We start from the raw sequence: 17,730 nt of genomic DNA, 5'->3' as shown, positions 1-17,730 counted from the left end.
CACTTGGACGGAAGAACACGCTGATTAGAATTTTGTGCACAAAGGTCAGTTTCACTGTGATGTTGTCTGTGTCATTCTTGTGAACGTGATATCACAAGAATACCTTGAAGGAATTTCTTCAAGTTTGGCACAAACATCCACTCGGACTCGACAATGAATTGATTAAATTTTGGTGGCCACAGGTCAAAGACAGTGTGACCTTGCATCTGTCTCATTCTCGTGAACACAATACCTGACAAACGCCTCGAGGGAATTTCTTTAAATTTGACACAAACGTCCACATTGACTGAAGAATACTCTGACAAGAATTCATCAAAGGTCAAAACATGTTTTTGGCCAAAACTCAAGAAATCATACACTAATTATGGCAAAATTTCACACAAATGTGCAGTGAGTTCAAATAATGAAGTGATGACATTTTATATCCAAAATGTCAAAGGTCAACTTCACTGTGACATCATAATGTGCATAAAAACACTTTTTGGCCACGACACAGTGTCATATCTCAGGAACAGAAGGGGAGACATTTGGTCAGATGCTAATCTCTCAAGACAGATTCTGCAATTTACATTGTAGGCCACAGTGGCCTTGATGCCCCGCCCACACTGCCCAAGGTGATTTTGCGGTTTTCTCCTCCGCCTCTTTCCTGTCAACACGGCTTTGACACCTGCGTCTATTGAGAAAAAAATGAGATGACATTCTGGAGTCTTATTGAGCAACATCAAATGAGACGATGCGTACATCACCAGTGGTGGGTTTAATTCGAGCCTAGCATGAAGTGCTCGGACAGGCTGCAACGACAGTTTGACACCAGTCTATCACCGGCCAACCAGGAGACCTCATCAAACGCCCGGGCAGGGATCGGTACTGAGACCCGGTATTAAACAACCCGAGGTAAATTTAATCAACACTGTAATAACAGTAAGCTCCACCACTATCGGCGTTACTTTTTAAAGTTTCGTTTTCATGTATCATCATTGTGCAGCGGTGGGGACACAGTGCAGAAGAAGGGAATATAACTTCAAGATGACTCTAGTTGACGACAAATGCTTGTTGCTAGGGATGTCCCGATCCAGCTTTTTAACTTCCGATCCGATATTACAGCCTTGAGTTTTGGCCGATACCGATACTGATCTGATCCAAGCACGTATTACACATATTCACTTGTTTTGTTGTCAGTCATGTTAGAAAAAGTTTGATCAAGCGATATTACTCTAACAAGAACTACTTAATCAGGTTAGTTAGAATGATCCACAACAGTTGATATGAGAAACTGACCTGTTTATTGTTAACAGGGTTAAACAAACAAACTTTAAACTTGAACATTAACATTAAATAAAACATATAGCTGGTTTGCTTTGGCTGCTTTGGCCCCTTAATAAATAGAAAATAAATCAACACAAGAAATCTTTAAAATGTCTAACACACACTTGTGCTTTGGCCCCCTAATAAATAAAAAATAGATTAACACCACAAAACATTGTTGACATTTAACAAACAATGCAGCCTTTCCTTTTCAGTTATTTTTGTAGTGTCAGTGCCAGCCTGCTGCTGCTGGATTGATACTAAGTGCTTGAGCGGATCACTGGAATGGACTGCTTGAATCGCGGAGCACTGGGCTGGCTGGAAAACCTGGATCGGACTCTATGAAAAACTGGATTGGAGTTCTTGGATTGGCATTTTTCCATGCAGTCCGATCCGATGCCGATGCACGTTTTTTGCTAATATCGGCGGCCGGGACATCCCTGCATGTCTCTGTAAGTAAGTGCGATAAAACCTCTGCCGGCCAAGCCAATACTTTATCAATACAATTCAATCCGCTCTGTCTGCAGTCTCATTCACTGCTATTATCATTTACAATCGCGGTGTTAACAGCAAAGTGTTACAGACTTAAACTAAAATGAAAGCTGTGTGTGTGTAGGCTAACACTTTATCTGAACATGTACCTGAGGCAGCGACCTGCAGCCAGTGAGTGTCCTCAGTAGAGGAGGGACAGAGAGCAGGATGAATGACTGATACTGATGTTTGTCTTCATGCTGAGATAACGTGACTTTCTTCACTCAGTGTTGTGATGTCAGGAGGAATTTTTATATTCCAGTGAGATATTACTGGGTTTTAAATGGTGACTTTGTTGTTGTAAACATGACTGTTGCTGCCATGGACTGTATAAAACTATATCCTGTGTAACTGACCTGTAAGGAAAGCATCAGGAGGTGAGGTGTGTGTGTGTGTGTGTGTGTGTGTGGAGGAGAGGAGAGAGGGAGATGCTGTTAATGTCACTTATTATGCTTCTGTGCATTGATAGCTCTCTTTTACTCTGTTTCTACATCATGTTGAGGAGGGCCATGCCTGTGTAAATATATATAGGCTATGTATGCAAAAAAAAAGTGGATCTGTTGCTCGCTGCCAAAAATGTGGCCTGTCGACATGATCTGGTTTTGAAATGCAGCCCAGTTGAAATAGTAATTGAACAGCCCTGCTGTACTTTGTTTGTTTGTTAGCTATCTAACAACACATCAAAAATAATTGTAAGCCAGTCTTGTTCAGTGAATCCGTTTATCATGTACACTCAAAAAATATTTAGGCCTAATATTTAAGATTGTTTGCTTATAAATACATGAACCTGGTTGTTCTATATTTAAAACACATTGGGTTTAGTGCTATTAAATAAATAAATCATATTATTACTTATTATACTCATTATTATTACTTGAGCTTGTTTTATTTATTCATTTCACAGATAGTTATACATCCTTAGGATAGGTTAGGTAACTTTATTGTCCCAAAAGGGAAACTTTTCTTGTAGTCAGGACAGACCATTTAAAACAACACAGAATGAATAATACATAAAAACAATACAGTACATCACAATAACAACAATAAAGTTTAGTCCTTAAATTAAATTCATTATGGACGTGGAATTAAAATCATTGTTTTATTTTATGGCCTTGCTGTCCTGGCATTTGGCCTTTGTGCCCTCAAAAAATTGACAACACAAAAGGCCAAGTGCCCTTGCCCCTAAAATGACGAAATTCCAGGCCTGCCCTAGCCCTTCACGGGAACTTCAAAAACAAGGCCTAGGGCTAATTTTTAGGGGAAGTGTGAGTCTTGGGACAGACCCTTATTTTGCCAGCTTTGTCCTTAATTACAGGCACTAATAAAACAGATAGGATGGAGTCAGGCAAAATCCCATGAACTAAAAAGCCAGTCAGACAGATAGTAAGCAGGGGGCAAAGTTTTTTGCTGGCATATTTAAGATGCTCAGCAGTTATCATATCAGCTCCACATGATTTATTGTCATCTAAAGCCAAGACCACACAATGAACCTCTTTATTAAAAACAACATCTTCATCATATTCGATAAAAGTATTCCTCCCAACACAGTTAAACAGTTCACAATAATGTTTCTGCCACATCTGGGAAATTTTATCTGAACCACTGGCTCCATCAATATTTGCTGGCAAGGACATTTTGCAGTTGTTCATTGCTCTAATCTCTTTCCAGAAATCAGTATAACTATTATTTTGCAACTTTTTAGCCAATGACTCAGATCTCATAGAATTCTCATTCCTTTTAATAAATCTAAGAGCGTATTTAAAATTTGCATTTGCCAGTTTCTTCTGTTCAAAAAGAGGCTCTTGTCTGTCTCTACCTGTCTACCCATGCTTACCCAGACTTAAAATGCTATTTTTGTGGAGGCTTTATTGTCTTCACAATTTATTGTTTCTTATCTGTGAAATTAAAGTAAATGAAAGCTTTGTTTCCACTGAGGGAAATGGTTTCAGCTCACAGAGACAGGCAGGAGGTCTGCGTCACTGTGACGTGGAGTTACATTTCTGGGGAGGTGCACGTCAGGCTAGGGTATAGGGTACAGTGTAGGCTGTTCGTCGACGCAGAAGTATAAATCCTGCATTAGTGGCACGCCCATCAAGCCTCCAATGCTGGGAAGCGGCGAGATCCCTGACCTTAAAAATGCAGCATTTTAAAGGCTCATTTCTGCTCCCTTCACCAACAAAAACAAACATGTTCATTTCAAACAGTGTCTCCATCACTGCCCACTACATTAGATGGCACTAGAGTGAGGATTCAAAACTTCCTGACAACAACAAACAAAGACAACGATGGAGGAGGTTGTAGTTATGCTCCTGTTGTAAACCTTGGAGCATAAATGATGTAGAGGATGTACACTACACCCCTGACATGTAACTACACGTCACAGTGACGCAGACCTCCTGTCTGTCTCTATAAGCTGAAACCATTTCCCTCAATTTCACAGACAAGAAACAATAAATTGTGAAGACAATAAAGCCTCCACTAAAATAGCATTTTAAGTCTTGTGTGTGATTTATCCTGGCTTCATATGAGCAGAGCTGTTTAGTATAAGACAGTTGTTTTGTCAGTGAACCTTGTGAGCTGTAATGGAGCTGAATTTTGTAACGTTACCTTTGTTACATGTTGCTGTTGTCCCTGGCTCCATATGAGTAGAGGAAAGATTAATAGCTGCTTGGCTAATTTATACAATGTAAAATGCCATAGGCTTGTGCTAATAACGTTAGCATGTTGTATTTGTGGGGAAAATGTGTCCAGATAAAGACAAGTGTTTGTCTGTGAATGCTGCGAGTTATAGTGAAGCTGATTTGTACAGGTCAGACATGGACTGAAGCTTCAAAGCTTCATTTATACCGTTGACATTTGAATTCTGAATCAGCATTCAGATCCTGCACAGCTTTTTTGTATTTTTTTCAAACCTATTCATGCTGTTTCAACCCAGTATTTCTGCACAGTTGCAGTTCAAGATCACGCCACACTAATATTATCAGTACAATCCTGATTCCAAAGAAGTCGTGACGCTGTTTAAAACAAGCACAAAAACATAACTAAATGATTTGCAAATCCTTTTCGACATATAATGGAGTAAATGAGCATTCAACACATCAGAGTCGAAATTTAAACATTAAATATATTTCATTTTACCATATTTAACTGAACCTTGGTCAAGGACGTTTGTGGAATTATTGCATTTTGTTTTTATTTATTTGTTTTTGTTTTTTATTTTTTTGGAGTCAGGGTTTTAATACACTGGAATTGGATTCCAGTCGAGGCTGTGTAGGATTGTTTCCAAAAACATTTAACTCCAAATTACTGTTAAGTCCAGAATTCAAAAGTTATTAAAACAAGATGGATGTAATGCTTTTATTGAACAAAATATTCAGCTTCACTCCATTTTGTTGGCGTTTAGCCTCAAAAACAACATCTGGGAACTTTTATAATGAGGACTAGCAGCTTTACAGGAGCTCACAGACAACGATTATCAGTGTGTCACAGTGATGGCTGACAATATTAAAACAACTACAGTTTGTATTGTTGCACAAATATATGAATTCAAGCACTTTCAGTAACCAAATGTCTGTTTGTGTTTATTTTTATAAACCTTTCAAGACCTTAATTTCTGTCCACTCAAATTAAAAAACTTGAAAGAACTGTCAGGACCTGTGGGAACCCTCTCTGGAATAGCCCCGCCCACTTTTAAATTCTATGGGGGGGCGTGGCCCTCTCTGGAATAGCCCCGCCCACTTTTAAATTCTATGTGGAGTGAATGGGGGGGGGGGGGGGGGGGGGGCGGAGCCATCAGTGTTCCAACTCCTTTGTGACACTTCGGCGCACGGAACACATCGAAAGATCAAAGGAATTGAAATTGGTAAGTAGCCCCAGGATATCACATAATTTCAGTCACACACTAGTGTCGCGTACTTAGTCTATTATACAGACGATCTTACACACACACAGTGAGTATTTCTGAGTCAAGCAGTCTGTTGGCCATCTATACACATAACGATGGACAAAAGAACAAACAACAGACAGAGACCAGCTGGTGATGCTGCGGGCCGTCGTAGACCTCCACAACATCACCACCATCAGCCCAACAATGCCTCTTGGGGAGACCTTGTTGATGAGGAAAACCAGAAGTTATGCCACATCATCAAGAAGAAGAAGGACCAGATCAAGCGTCTGGAGGAGCTGCTCGAGGCCAGAGACAGCGGGTTCAGCTCTGAGTTCAAAAAAAGCGCTGAGAGAGTCTGTGAGCTGGAAACACAGAACTACGACCTCACATTGTCTCTCCAGCACCAAGAGAAGAACAGCAAGCAGCAGTTTGAGGAGATGGTCGCTAAGTATGAGGCCGAAAAACAAACTGCATCAAACCATATCAAGCAGGTTTTGAGGCAGGAGGTCGAGAGCCAGGTACGGCGGGAGTACCAGCAGAAGGAAGCCCAGCTGAAAAAACAGATCCATCAGATGGGTGCTGAACTCCAGAAAATCCGCGAGGAGCAACAGAGTCTCCTTCTGACGATGTCAGACGCGCACACAGCGATGACCACCAAAGATGCTGCTCTCCAGCAGAGCGAGGAAGCCTGGCAGGCTAAATATGATGCTCTGACTGAGAAAATGGAAGAAAACACCAAGAAATGTGAGACGCAGGTGAATGAATTCACCATCAAGGCCTCTCTGATGGAAGAGCAAATCCATCAGAGAGACCTTGAGATCCTGCGTCTCACCGAGGACAACAACTGTCTCGCTAACAAACTTACAGAGACAGCACAAGAGCTGACCTCCAGAGCTGATGAACTCCTCCAGAGCCAGAGAGCCTGGGAGGAGAAACTCCAGACTGTCAAGGACAGCCTCTACAAAGAGGCTGAAGAACGTCAACAGAGCTGGGAGTCACAGCAGACTCAAATTAGAGTCAAGGTCGAGGCAGAGATCCAACAGAGAGACGCTGAGATCCTGCGTCTCACCAAGGACAACAACGGTCTCCTCAAAAAGCTCTCGGAGAAAACAGAAGAGCTCTCCCGTAAGGATGATGAACTCCTCCAGAGCCAGAGAGTCTGGGAGGACAAGTGCAACACTCTGGAAACCAACATTACAGAGGAGCTTGCTGAGAAACATCAGGCAGAAGTGAAACAGCTGATGGGTGAGAAGGTGGAACTGGAGGACCTCTGCTTGTATGTCAATAAGCAGAGGAAACGCTTCTTGCTGTTTCCAAGGAGGTCTTCAGACGACAGAGAGACCCAGCTGCAGAAGATGAAGAACAAAATGCAGCAGAAGGCAGCAAAAGCAAGAGGAGCTGAGAAGATGGAAGAAGAAATGGAGGCTGCTGATTGTTCAGCTCAGGCTGGGCATCAGTAGCTCCCATAGCTTCTTCCTTTTATGTGGGGTTTTCTCCTGGTGCTCAGGTTCGCCCGTAAGTGTTAATCACATTCAAAAAAAATGCTCTAGAAAGAGCAGACGAGAAGAAGGGGGTAGAGAAGGAGGCAATTGTTGCCCAGCTCAGCCTGAGCTGGGCAACAATTGCCTCCCAGAGATGTCTGTGTCCCAGTCATCAAGGTAATGGTACTCATAAGTGCTATATCGTAGGCAAAGGGACACAGACAAATCCATTTGCCTACGATATAGCACTGACAGAGATGATTACATCTCCTCGGGTTTTTCTCCTGGTACTCAGGTTTTTCCCGCCAATGTCAATCACATTGGAAAAAAAATGCTCTAGAAAGAAGAACAAACTAGAGCAGACAAGAAGGGGTAGAGGAGGAGGCAATTGTTGCCCAGCTCAGCCTGAGCTGGGCAACAATTGCCTCCCAGAGATGTCTGTGTCCTCCAGGTAATGGTACTCATAAGTGCTATATCGTAGGCAAAGGGACACAGGCAAATCCATTTGCCTACGATATAGCACTGACATCTTCTGTAGATTATTATTATCTACTCATGGGTTTTCTCCTGGTACTCAGGTTTTCCCGCCAATGTCAATCATATTAGACTATACCATCATTAGTCCTAATAAAATGACATCAAATTGGAGTTCAATGTTTCTGTGTCTTTGAATGAAAACAAACTGCAAAAATACAATGTTATGACATTATGGAAGGTAAAAAGTGTAAGAACTGGTATCTGTTGAAGTTATGGTTTAAACACTTCTGAAACTGATCAATGAAACTGATCAATGAAACTGATCAGTGTTTCAAAGAATGTTTCATTCCCCTTGTGTTTTATTGTGCAGCACTTTGTGACTGTGTTTGGAAAGGTGCAAAATCAATAGAGTTTATTATTACTATATTTATAATATCAATATCAATAGTTTAGTATTATTATTATTACTGTATTTATAATATCAGTATCAATAGACTTTATTATTACTATATTTATAATATCAGTATCAATAGACTTTATTATTACTGTATTTATAATATCAGTATCAATAGACTTTATTATTACTATATTTATAAGAAAAATGATGACTTTAAAAACGGACCTTTATCTAACTATAAGGGGCCGTACACATGCCGCGTCTTTAATCACCTGGAAAACACAAGGTTGGGCGCGGGGCGCTACTCTTGTTCCTTTTCTGTGCCAGCTTTCAATGACGCGGTGGCAGGTTGCGTCTGTGGTTGCTAAGCAACCTCAACAAGCACCGTATCAAGGCCAAAAAAAGTCAATGACCTTTTTCCCGTGAGGAAAACAAGACGATGACTCAGGCAGAAACACTTTGACTAGTCTGTAAAACCTACTTTTGATGCTACATAGATCTTTAAATCTGTAATTTATGGTCAAAATCAAACTTTTATAGGTGAAATGTGATTTATTCAGACTTTGACAAAGGACACACACCTGTACAATCTAGATAAGCAGCAGGTATTTCACAACCCAGTGGGCTCTGTGTTTATTGAACTGGTTTATTACCAGTTAAAGTTCAACTTGACAAATTTGCTGAGTCACACACAAACAGTATATCAACAGAGTTTGATTACACCTGTCGGTACATACGCACCATTAAAGGTTCAGCACATGCTCAGTGTGGTTCTCCTTCAGGAAACGCATACTGTTTCAGTTTTTAACCATCACTCCTGTTCTTGTAGCGCAGTGTTGCGTTTTGAGAGACGAGGCATCTGCATTAGATTCTTAGATTCACAGCTTATTTTTAACATCAAAATGTTTTCAGAAACATATTTCAGTGAACTGTGTTTGTAATATGAAAAAAAGTTTCCAAACGAGCCACAATGTTGATTTAGTTTGTGATCTGGGAGCAGACAGCCCACAGGCTTAAGCAAGATTTATACTTGTGTGTCAGCTCCATGCTGCAGACTGCGCACATAGACTACGCTATTGTGAGTGTTTATACTATACTACAGGCAGACCTGTCTGTCTCTGTGAGCTGAAACCATTTCCCTCAGTGGAAACAAAGCTTTGATTTACTTTAATTTCACAGATAAGAAACAATAAATTGTGAAGACAATAAAGCCTCCACTAAAATAGCATTTTAAGTCTTGTGTGTGATTTATCCTGGCTTCATATGAGCAGAGGAAATCTCTGCTAGCTGCTAGGCTAATTCATACAATGTAAAATGCCATAGGCTTGTGCTAAAGCTTAGTTTAGTTTATTCATTCATTTCAAACCAAACAAAATAATACAACACATACAACACAACAAATCCACAGGACACCACTGATAACAAACAATGTAACAACCACAAACAAACAACAACAACACAGGAAGAAGCAAAGCTTATCTAGCCCAACCCCCAGACAGCACAAATAGAGTCAATACAACGAAAACACACTTAGTCACTCTCTGAATCCCCTCTTCCCCACAATCATCTCATCAGTTTATGTCATTTTCCTCCTCCTCCTCCTCCTCCTCCTCCTCCTCCCTGCTGTACATTTCAAACACTCCTTTTCTAAACTTCCTTTTGAACTGATGAACATTTTTACTGAGTTTAACCTCTTCATCTAAACCATTCCATAGAATTACCCCGCAAACAGAAATACACATACTTTTAGAGTGGTTCTGACACTTTGTTGTTGTAATTTGAGTTTTCCTCTTAGATGATACTTTTTATTACCCTCCCTCTCATGAAACAAATTTTGAATTATGCCCAGAAGAAGATTATGTTTTTTCCAGATTGATTGATGATGGATTTCCAGATTGGTCAGATACTGAATTGGCGACTCTAGTTTTGAAACCATGTTTTTACAGACATGGACAGAGACTGTCAGAGAAACTGCGCAGAGGCGTACAACTACAGGGTGTAATTCTAGTTTGTTTGTTTTTATTCCTTGGAGTTAGTTGTTTGATACAAGGAAGAAAAACCTCAAGGTCGACCCTCTGGCTTTTCCGAGACATTTAAAGCGACATTTACCTTTCTGGAAATTTTACACTTTTCTTTGTTTAGGTTAAAATGCTATTAATAAGCTGATGGCACACTAAAAGGTAAATGAATTCCAACAGAAATAAAAACTCATAATTATACCATTCTCACATGGTTCTAAGAAAACTCCGACAATCATTGTATTCTTCTGTGTATCTAACATTACCTTGCCAATGCCTACATCTATCATAGACGTCATGAGGACGTAATGGAGGAGGGGGGAGTAGGCCTTTGGAGGGAGGTGGAGTGGGACTTGCAAGAAAGGTAAGAGTTGCTTTAACTGCTTCTAATGACCTTCATAATCACACGTAATGAAAAAAGACCTACATTAAACATTAAATGTGTTTCCATCCATTTTAAATCTGCACATTGAAAAACCCAGAGTGGAAATGCCAAAATATTTGAAAAAAAAAAAAGGTTTTTTGCTTTGAGGAGGGGGAATATTTGGTTTATGCATAAAAGGTAAATGTGACAAAGTACAATGGAAACGGATTCAGCTAGTGAATGATGCTCTTAAAAAGTACGTACTGTTGCACACAGTTTCCACACAACTGTGACACACTACTGTCTCATAACATCACGCTCTGAACTTTGACCCTCTTGCTTTTATATCCATTACCTTGGAGATAAAACAAACGCCACAGAGACGCAGATCAACCCAGAGAGCTCTGCTGTTGTTGCTTTGCAATGTGTGTCGCTTAAATGTAAAGTTAGAACTGCACAGATTGTAAATTCTACATTTCTGCAGTTATCTGTCATTAGTATTTTTATACTTATGTCCTTTTGTTTTTTGTAATATTTATGATTATTTTGTTCTCTCAATCAATATTCCTATTATCACTGTTTGACTGCTCATCAGTTACGTGAATGCGCTGTCATCTGTAATTTTGGCTTCGAGGGGACGCTGTGTGTCTGTAGCCCTGTGACACAAAAGACAAACATCAGCAAGCAGCCGACAGTCAACAACGCAAATTATCTTCTGATACCGATATGTGGTCGATAAATCAATGTGTCCCTTATTCATACAGAAACCTGCATGAGAGCTAGTCATTCATTTCGATCATCCCAATCGTGATTGTGATCCTGCTGCAGTTAGAGAAAGTTCTGGTTTCCTCTGACATGACACACTGTGACTAATGTTATCTGCATAAATATGAACCAGCTCCAGTTAGCAGCAGGCTAAACTATTGGCAACATTTTCTCTCCATCTCTGAAACACTTGGCTGATATTGACTTGTTTTATTTACTGTCAGACTGTTTTTGAAAAGTCCGTCTTCCTTTTTTGGGTTGCTCTGCAGTGTAGGCAGTTGTTGTTGTTGGAGTAGCAACTTTCCCTGCAGGACTCTTCGCCATTGAATCAGGCTTTCACCATCTTAAGGGACGTGCGTTTGTAAGTGATCTGACTGGCCAAAGTCTCCCATCATGGCGAGATTTTTAAAAGTCTGAAATCGAAGCAAAGAGAAGGTGCAGAAGTCCAGTTTTCTCTCAGTACTCTTGACCTACATTATGGGATTTTTGCCCAGTGACGCGGACATTAAACCGCCTACTCCTTCTTTAAGCGAGCACATTCTGTACATGTCCTACACTTTAGGCAATCAAACAAAGTAGACACACCTGTGTGACAGTAACAGGGCTTTAAAAGGCCTCATTAAAAATGCTCTGACATCTGAGTGTTGAATTGCAGGTATGTGCTGCCCCCTGGAGGACGACCTCGAAACACAGAGTTCACATGACATCACAGAGGCGAGACTGACGGTGCAGTTTGTATAGAACATTTATTTATTCAGAGCAGATGGCCATAAGATGCAGTCACTGCAAGCACACACCACTGTCCAGTCACTACAACACACACACACACTCACACACACACACAGGTTTCATACAGTCAACAGCAGAGAGCAACACATAACACACTCTCACACACACTCACACAGCCTCTCTCAAGCATCCACATACAGTCACTGCAGAGCAGAGGAGACACCGGTCGGCGTCTGTTCAGAGAAGCACAGGCGGAAAACCAAATAAAAACAGCTCGGCCTTTTCTTTGAAGAAAGAAAATGAACAGTACTTTTGCTCCACAACATATCTGACCATCTGTGTTTGTTATTTTCACCACTGTGGCCTGACCCTGATCCCCACACGCCTCCAACATGAGAGATGACCAAAATGAGACCCGAGGAGAAAGGCAAATAGTGACAGTTTATAAATCTGCAGCAGTGCGGGGAGGAGACGAGGGCATGTCTGTATGGTGGGAGTACGAAAGAGAGTTGACCTTTGACCTCTGTGCAGCCTCTGACAGGGGAAGTTGTGGTCGATTCACATGCACCGAAATAGATAAACATACTTTCTGCCGGGAAATTTCACATAAACATCAGGTCGAAAGATTTAAATATACACCTACATTTATTACACGTGGTTACAGCTGGACCAAACATTATAACGGACAGTTTACTGATTAGCTCATTTGTGCCCCAAAACTAGATTTAGTATTCGGAAAAATAGGGCAACATTTGTTCTGATTGATTGAAAGTCTTTAAATCTGGTACGGACATATTTTGGGCAAATATCTAACACTACATTTTTAAAATTTTTAGATCCCCAGCTGGCACACGACAAAGCTTCAGCGTCGTTATGTGGTTGAAATGATCTCAGTTGTTGTTATTTTAACATATAACGAACACTGAAACAACATTTAATTCTGATGGTTGTAAGAAGGTGAACAAAATTCTCACAAATCAACATTGAAATTTCAAAAAGATCTGTTTCAATGTCAAAACAATTTTGAAACAACATTTAAAGTTTATGAAACAACTGCGAAATCAATGTTGATTCAGCTCTCAAAATCAAAACAAGTCGATAGTGACGTTGATTCAGCAGACACGAGACAAATAAAACGCCAGCCGGGAATGAAAAATCACACGTTTATAAATCGTCAGGATTTTTAAAAAAACGAGGAAAAACTTTAACGTGTTTTACAAAATATTTTGTGTGCATATTGTTGATCTTCGACTTTTTGGAGTTCAGATATACCAAGCACTCGATTCTGCTCCTTGTAGTTTCTGACGTGCCGCCATTTCCTTTGGGCACATCCTGGGACAAAGATATTTGTGGTGTTGTACCGACGTAGTGTGTTTATTTTTAAAGAGACTATATGTAAACTTTAAATTTCCTTCGAAAACAGAAGTGTATCTTTAAAGAGAAAGAAAACTTGACACGGCGTCCCAGAACGTCAACAACCAACACACCCAGGGTACCTTGCACGTCATATGTGGACGTGGAAAGCCCATGACCAAACGTCGATGTGTGACGAGGTCGGAGTGAGGATGTGTTGCCTTTTCAGCGTCTTTTTTAATGGTCAAATTAATAAATCAAATCAAACAAAAGTTCAGGTCTCAGGAAGATATGGAGCCAGAGTGTGTGACGCTTGTTTTCTACAGTTATTTGAAAGAAGTCTCTAAAAATAGTCATTAAAATAGTTGCGAGTCGAAATATTCTTATTAACTTTCTTGCTGAGAGTTGGATCAGATGATTCGTACTAATCTTGTTTTTTGAAGCTACTTCAGATAAGTGCATTTTCCAAAATGTCGCACTGTCACTACCTTTAATGTTCTCACCTGAATACAGCGTCTTACCTGGGACACCTAGATGTTAAATGTTCCTGCGAGCACGTGAACGCATCGTGTGAAGAGGCCAAAATGTAGCTGTCGTATTAAAATAAGTTTTCTGGGTTTCGTCTGATGATTTTATGTTTCAAATATCATATCTCATCAGTGGCGTTTGGGGGCGGCTGCGTAATTTCCTGTGATATCGACTAACAAATCAAACCAGAACACGAGAGAGATCCTCAGATATTGTACATACCCATCTACTGTATTGTAGTCAGACCAAAATCACAAAGCAAGGCACATGTTTCAAAGAAAAAGAAACAAACATTGCATTTAAAATGATAGAAAAATAATAAAACGTAACAACAAGAATTGCTTGTATTATACACATCGCCACACCTGGACACATGTAGGCAGAGGAAAATAAAAAACAAACGCTTCCTGGTTATATCCCAACATGGTATCCTACAATGGTTGATCGGCTTGGACCACTTTAAGCATGGAGAAGCAAACTGACTCAACACTCAGATTAGATCTGTTTACTTTGAAAAATAGTCTTCAGGATGACACACACATCATAAATACACTTCTTATTTTTTTTTTTTGCAAATATCCATATATATAATCTCTATGTGATCATAATTTAAATACCACAACTATTCTCTGAAGTCTTACTCGTTTATATGAGGAGTGTGGTCGGCTGCTGTCGCACTGTGAAACCTGGATTTTATTAATAAGCTGAGGTGCAAATGGAATATCAGAGTATTGCACCTGTGTGAGGAACTTAAAGGGGCACTCCACCAGTTTTACACATGAATATGGGCGTTCTAGTCCTGGTTAGTTAGTGCAGCTTTTTACCAGGTAGAGAGGGTCTAATGAAACACGAGGGCTGTACCAAATGTCAGTCATCTTACACTGAGACATCATCACCCTTAAAACTTTCCAAAAGGTAGAAGACAGGGGGACGACTGTGTCCAAAATCCAGCAGCTTTACGACAACACATGGGACAAAATTTCCTTTGAACTGATTTTAAAATACTTTCACAGCAAAAATGTATGTATGCAATTAATTTAGATTAATTAATCGCAGAGCATGTAAGTAATGTCTTGCCTTTTATTACATTTTTTGTTGGCTTTGTTGACTTTGCTAACGGCTAGCCGTTAACATGCGGGAACATAGTGTCCTCTGCCCCCCCTCTGGTCTCTCCTGGTTGGCCAGTGTTAGCCTTGGCTGCTCTACAGTACGTACCACCGTTAGAGGCGGGCCCCTGTTCATTCCTGTAAAAGCTGCTCAGTGGCGCATGAAGCCAAAAAAGCTCTATCTTCCTGATCTTAGGAATTATGGTGCCAATAGAGCAGGTGTAGGCCTACTAGCGACGTCCACTAGCTGAACAGCTAACTTGCGGTTTAGTGCTCCGCTAACTTAACTGGGGATAAAACAATTTAATTGTGTGGCTCTTCTAGACTTTTAAAATGTTATTAGATCGAATGGGTCCAATCCCCATAGTGAAACAAGTCATTAGCGGGGATGTAACGTTTAACAAAATGTATCCGCTGATCCACAGACGTCTCCTCCACAATGTATGTCTTTGGAAAAAAAGTCCTTTTGGCCCTATGACATCACATAACTGTGTAGTTCCACTTTGAACACGATGTTGAATTGGCTTCAAAGCCCGGCGCTCTTACTGGGGGCTTGGTACCACCTGGAGTGGTGCCACTCATTGGGCTGTGGCAACATGGTGGCCACCCTTCGATCTCCCCCACATATCTCTCTGGTGAGAAAGCAGCTTCCTTTTTTTTTTTTTTTTTTTTTTTTTACCACAAACCCCCTTTGGCATTGTTAACTTTGTTAGCACCACTAGCGATGCTAATTGTGCTAACAGTGCTAACATCGTTAACAATGCTAAAGGGGGCAAAATTAAGCTGCTTACTCAGTGGAAGACCTCAGAGGAAGACTGGAAAGTGGGCATATTGTTAACATAATTAACTTGTAGACTGACATGCATAACCAGCCAAAAATATTCAAGGCTGTTAACCAATGACATCCCTAATTAAAGCAGAATATTTCATTACATATAAACGTTGTGAATTTTGAAAATGATTACATCTTTTTTCCCCCAATAAAACTCAGAATTATGGACTTAAAAACACCCTGGAGTTATTATAAATTTTTGAATCACACGAGTTTGCAGCCACCACTGGAATCCAATTCAGCAAATAGTATAATACTAATACAGTTAGTGTAGTCTAATTCAGTGGTTCTCAACTAATTCGGCCACAGGGTTCAGATTTCTTCTTCTTCTTCTCTAAGTTAAAGGTCCACACAGTTTAACATATTCAGTGTCATACTTGCGTTCAAGCTAGTTTGCTGTCTTTGTTAAGTATCTGTCTGTTAGTCATTCACTCTACAGCAGGAATCGGCACTTCGGAGTAAAAGCTATGTGCCCGACTTGTCATGTTTGTCGTGTCATTTGCGGTTTATTAAGAGTGGACCCACTTTTGGGCCACGACCCACCAGTTGGGAACCTCTGGTCTGATCTATATCTGCACCTGTGCAGAAATACAGGGTTTAAACTGACTGAACAAACATGCAAAACAAGCATTTAAATATTGATTTGGAATTTTGTCAGTGTCATAAATGAAGATTTGAACCACTTGGTACAGCCCTGTGAAAGACATGAGTTGCATCATGGGTAGTGTAGTATCCAGACTCTTTATGGAGGTGTGATGCTGAATCACTGGGGTGCCCCTTTAAACATGAAACCATCCAGCTTCACAGATCTCTGCTGCCGCTCGCACTTTTTTTTATTTTTATCCCATGTCATGGCAACACACTGTCGTAACCATGGTGATGCTGATGAGGATGGTGAGGGTGATAATGTAGATTGTCATGGCAACACGGGGTGGGTGGTTAGGAGCGTGTGGGACGAGAGAGAGGTGGAGATGGAAAGAGGACGGTCGTCCATCGAGGTGTCAGGGAGGACGTGATGTGATCTACGTTTTATTTCCTGCTGAGAAGATTTCAGGGATTCTGGAAAGTTTTGGATCTGAATATACGAGTGAATACGGGGCCTTAAAGTAGGGATGCACCAGTATCTGACCTCAGATCCAGATTCAGTCAGATCCATGTTAAATAGTGTTATAAAATTAAATGTTTCCTCTATCACTTACATTCACTCACCAGAGGCAGGCTGCTGACCGACAGGTTTTAACACACCTATAAAAATAAAAGCCTGCTCATAGATTCAGGATTTCTCAATGAAGGAGAAGCAACACTTGTAGTTCTGATTTTTTAACATGGTAAATTATTTTTTAGAAACAAATCACTGTTGAAATGAGAATGATTAATATGTCTGAGTAGGACTTTTAAATTCTGGGACAAAGGGAGCACAAATACTGGATCGTTAATCTGCATCATCTGATAATTTAAATTAAAGGGTAACTTTGGTATTTTTCAACCTGGACCCTAATTTCCCCGTTTTCTTTCTTTCTTTTCCTTCAAAGTGCGATTAACAGTTTTTGAAATAGCGCTGCAGCCTGTAATCCAATGTAATCCTTCAGGGCAATTAGCGACTCGTCAATGAACGTCCACTAAAAGTGTTTGTTTTTGTCACTTGTTATTCTTAGTGTGATTTCACACCTGCCCTGTTTGGTTCGGTTCAATCAAACTCTGATTTGCCCCCTCAGTGCGGTTGGTTTGGGCAGCTGTGAACACAGCAGTCACACTCAGGTGTGCACCAAAACAACCGGACTGAGACCTTCTTGAAGAGGTGATCTCAGTCCGGTTCCAAAGGAACTCTGGTGCGGTTGGTTTGTGGTGAGAAGGTGTTCCGACCTGGATCCGAACCAACCAGCACTTCACCCACCTACAATGCGGCCTTGAGATCCCTCCCCAGACGACTTGACACCCATTCACACCTGGACCCATCC

The sequence above is a fragment of the Epinephelus lanceolatus genome, chromosome 18, assembly GCF_041903045.1.
Source record: "Epinephelus lanceolatus isolate andai-2023 chromosome 18, ASM4190304v1, whole genome shotgun sequence".
Classification (NCBI taxonomy): Eukaryota; Metazoa; Chordata; class Actinopteri; order Perciformes; family Serranidae; genus Epinephelus; species Epinephelus lanceolatus.
Note: the sequence above shows the minus strand (reverse complement) of the source record.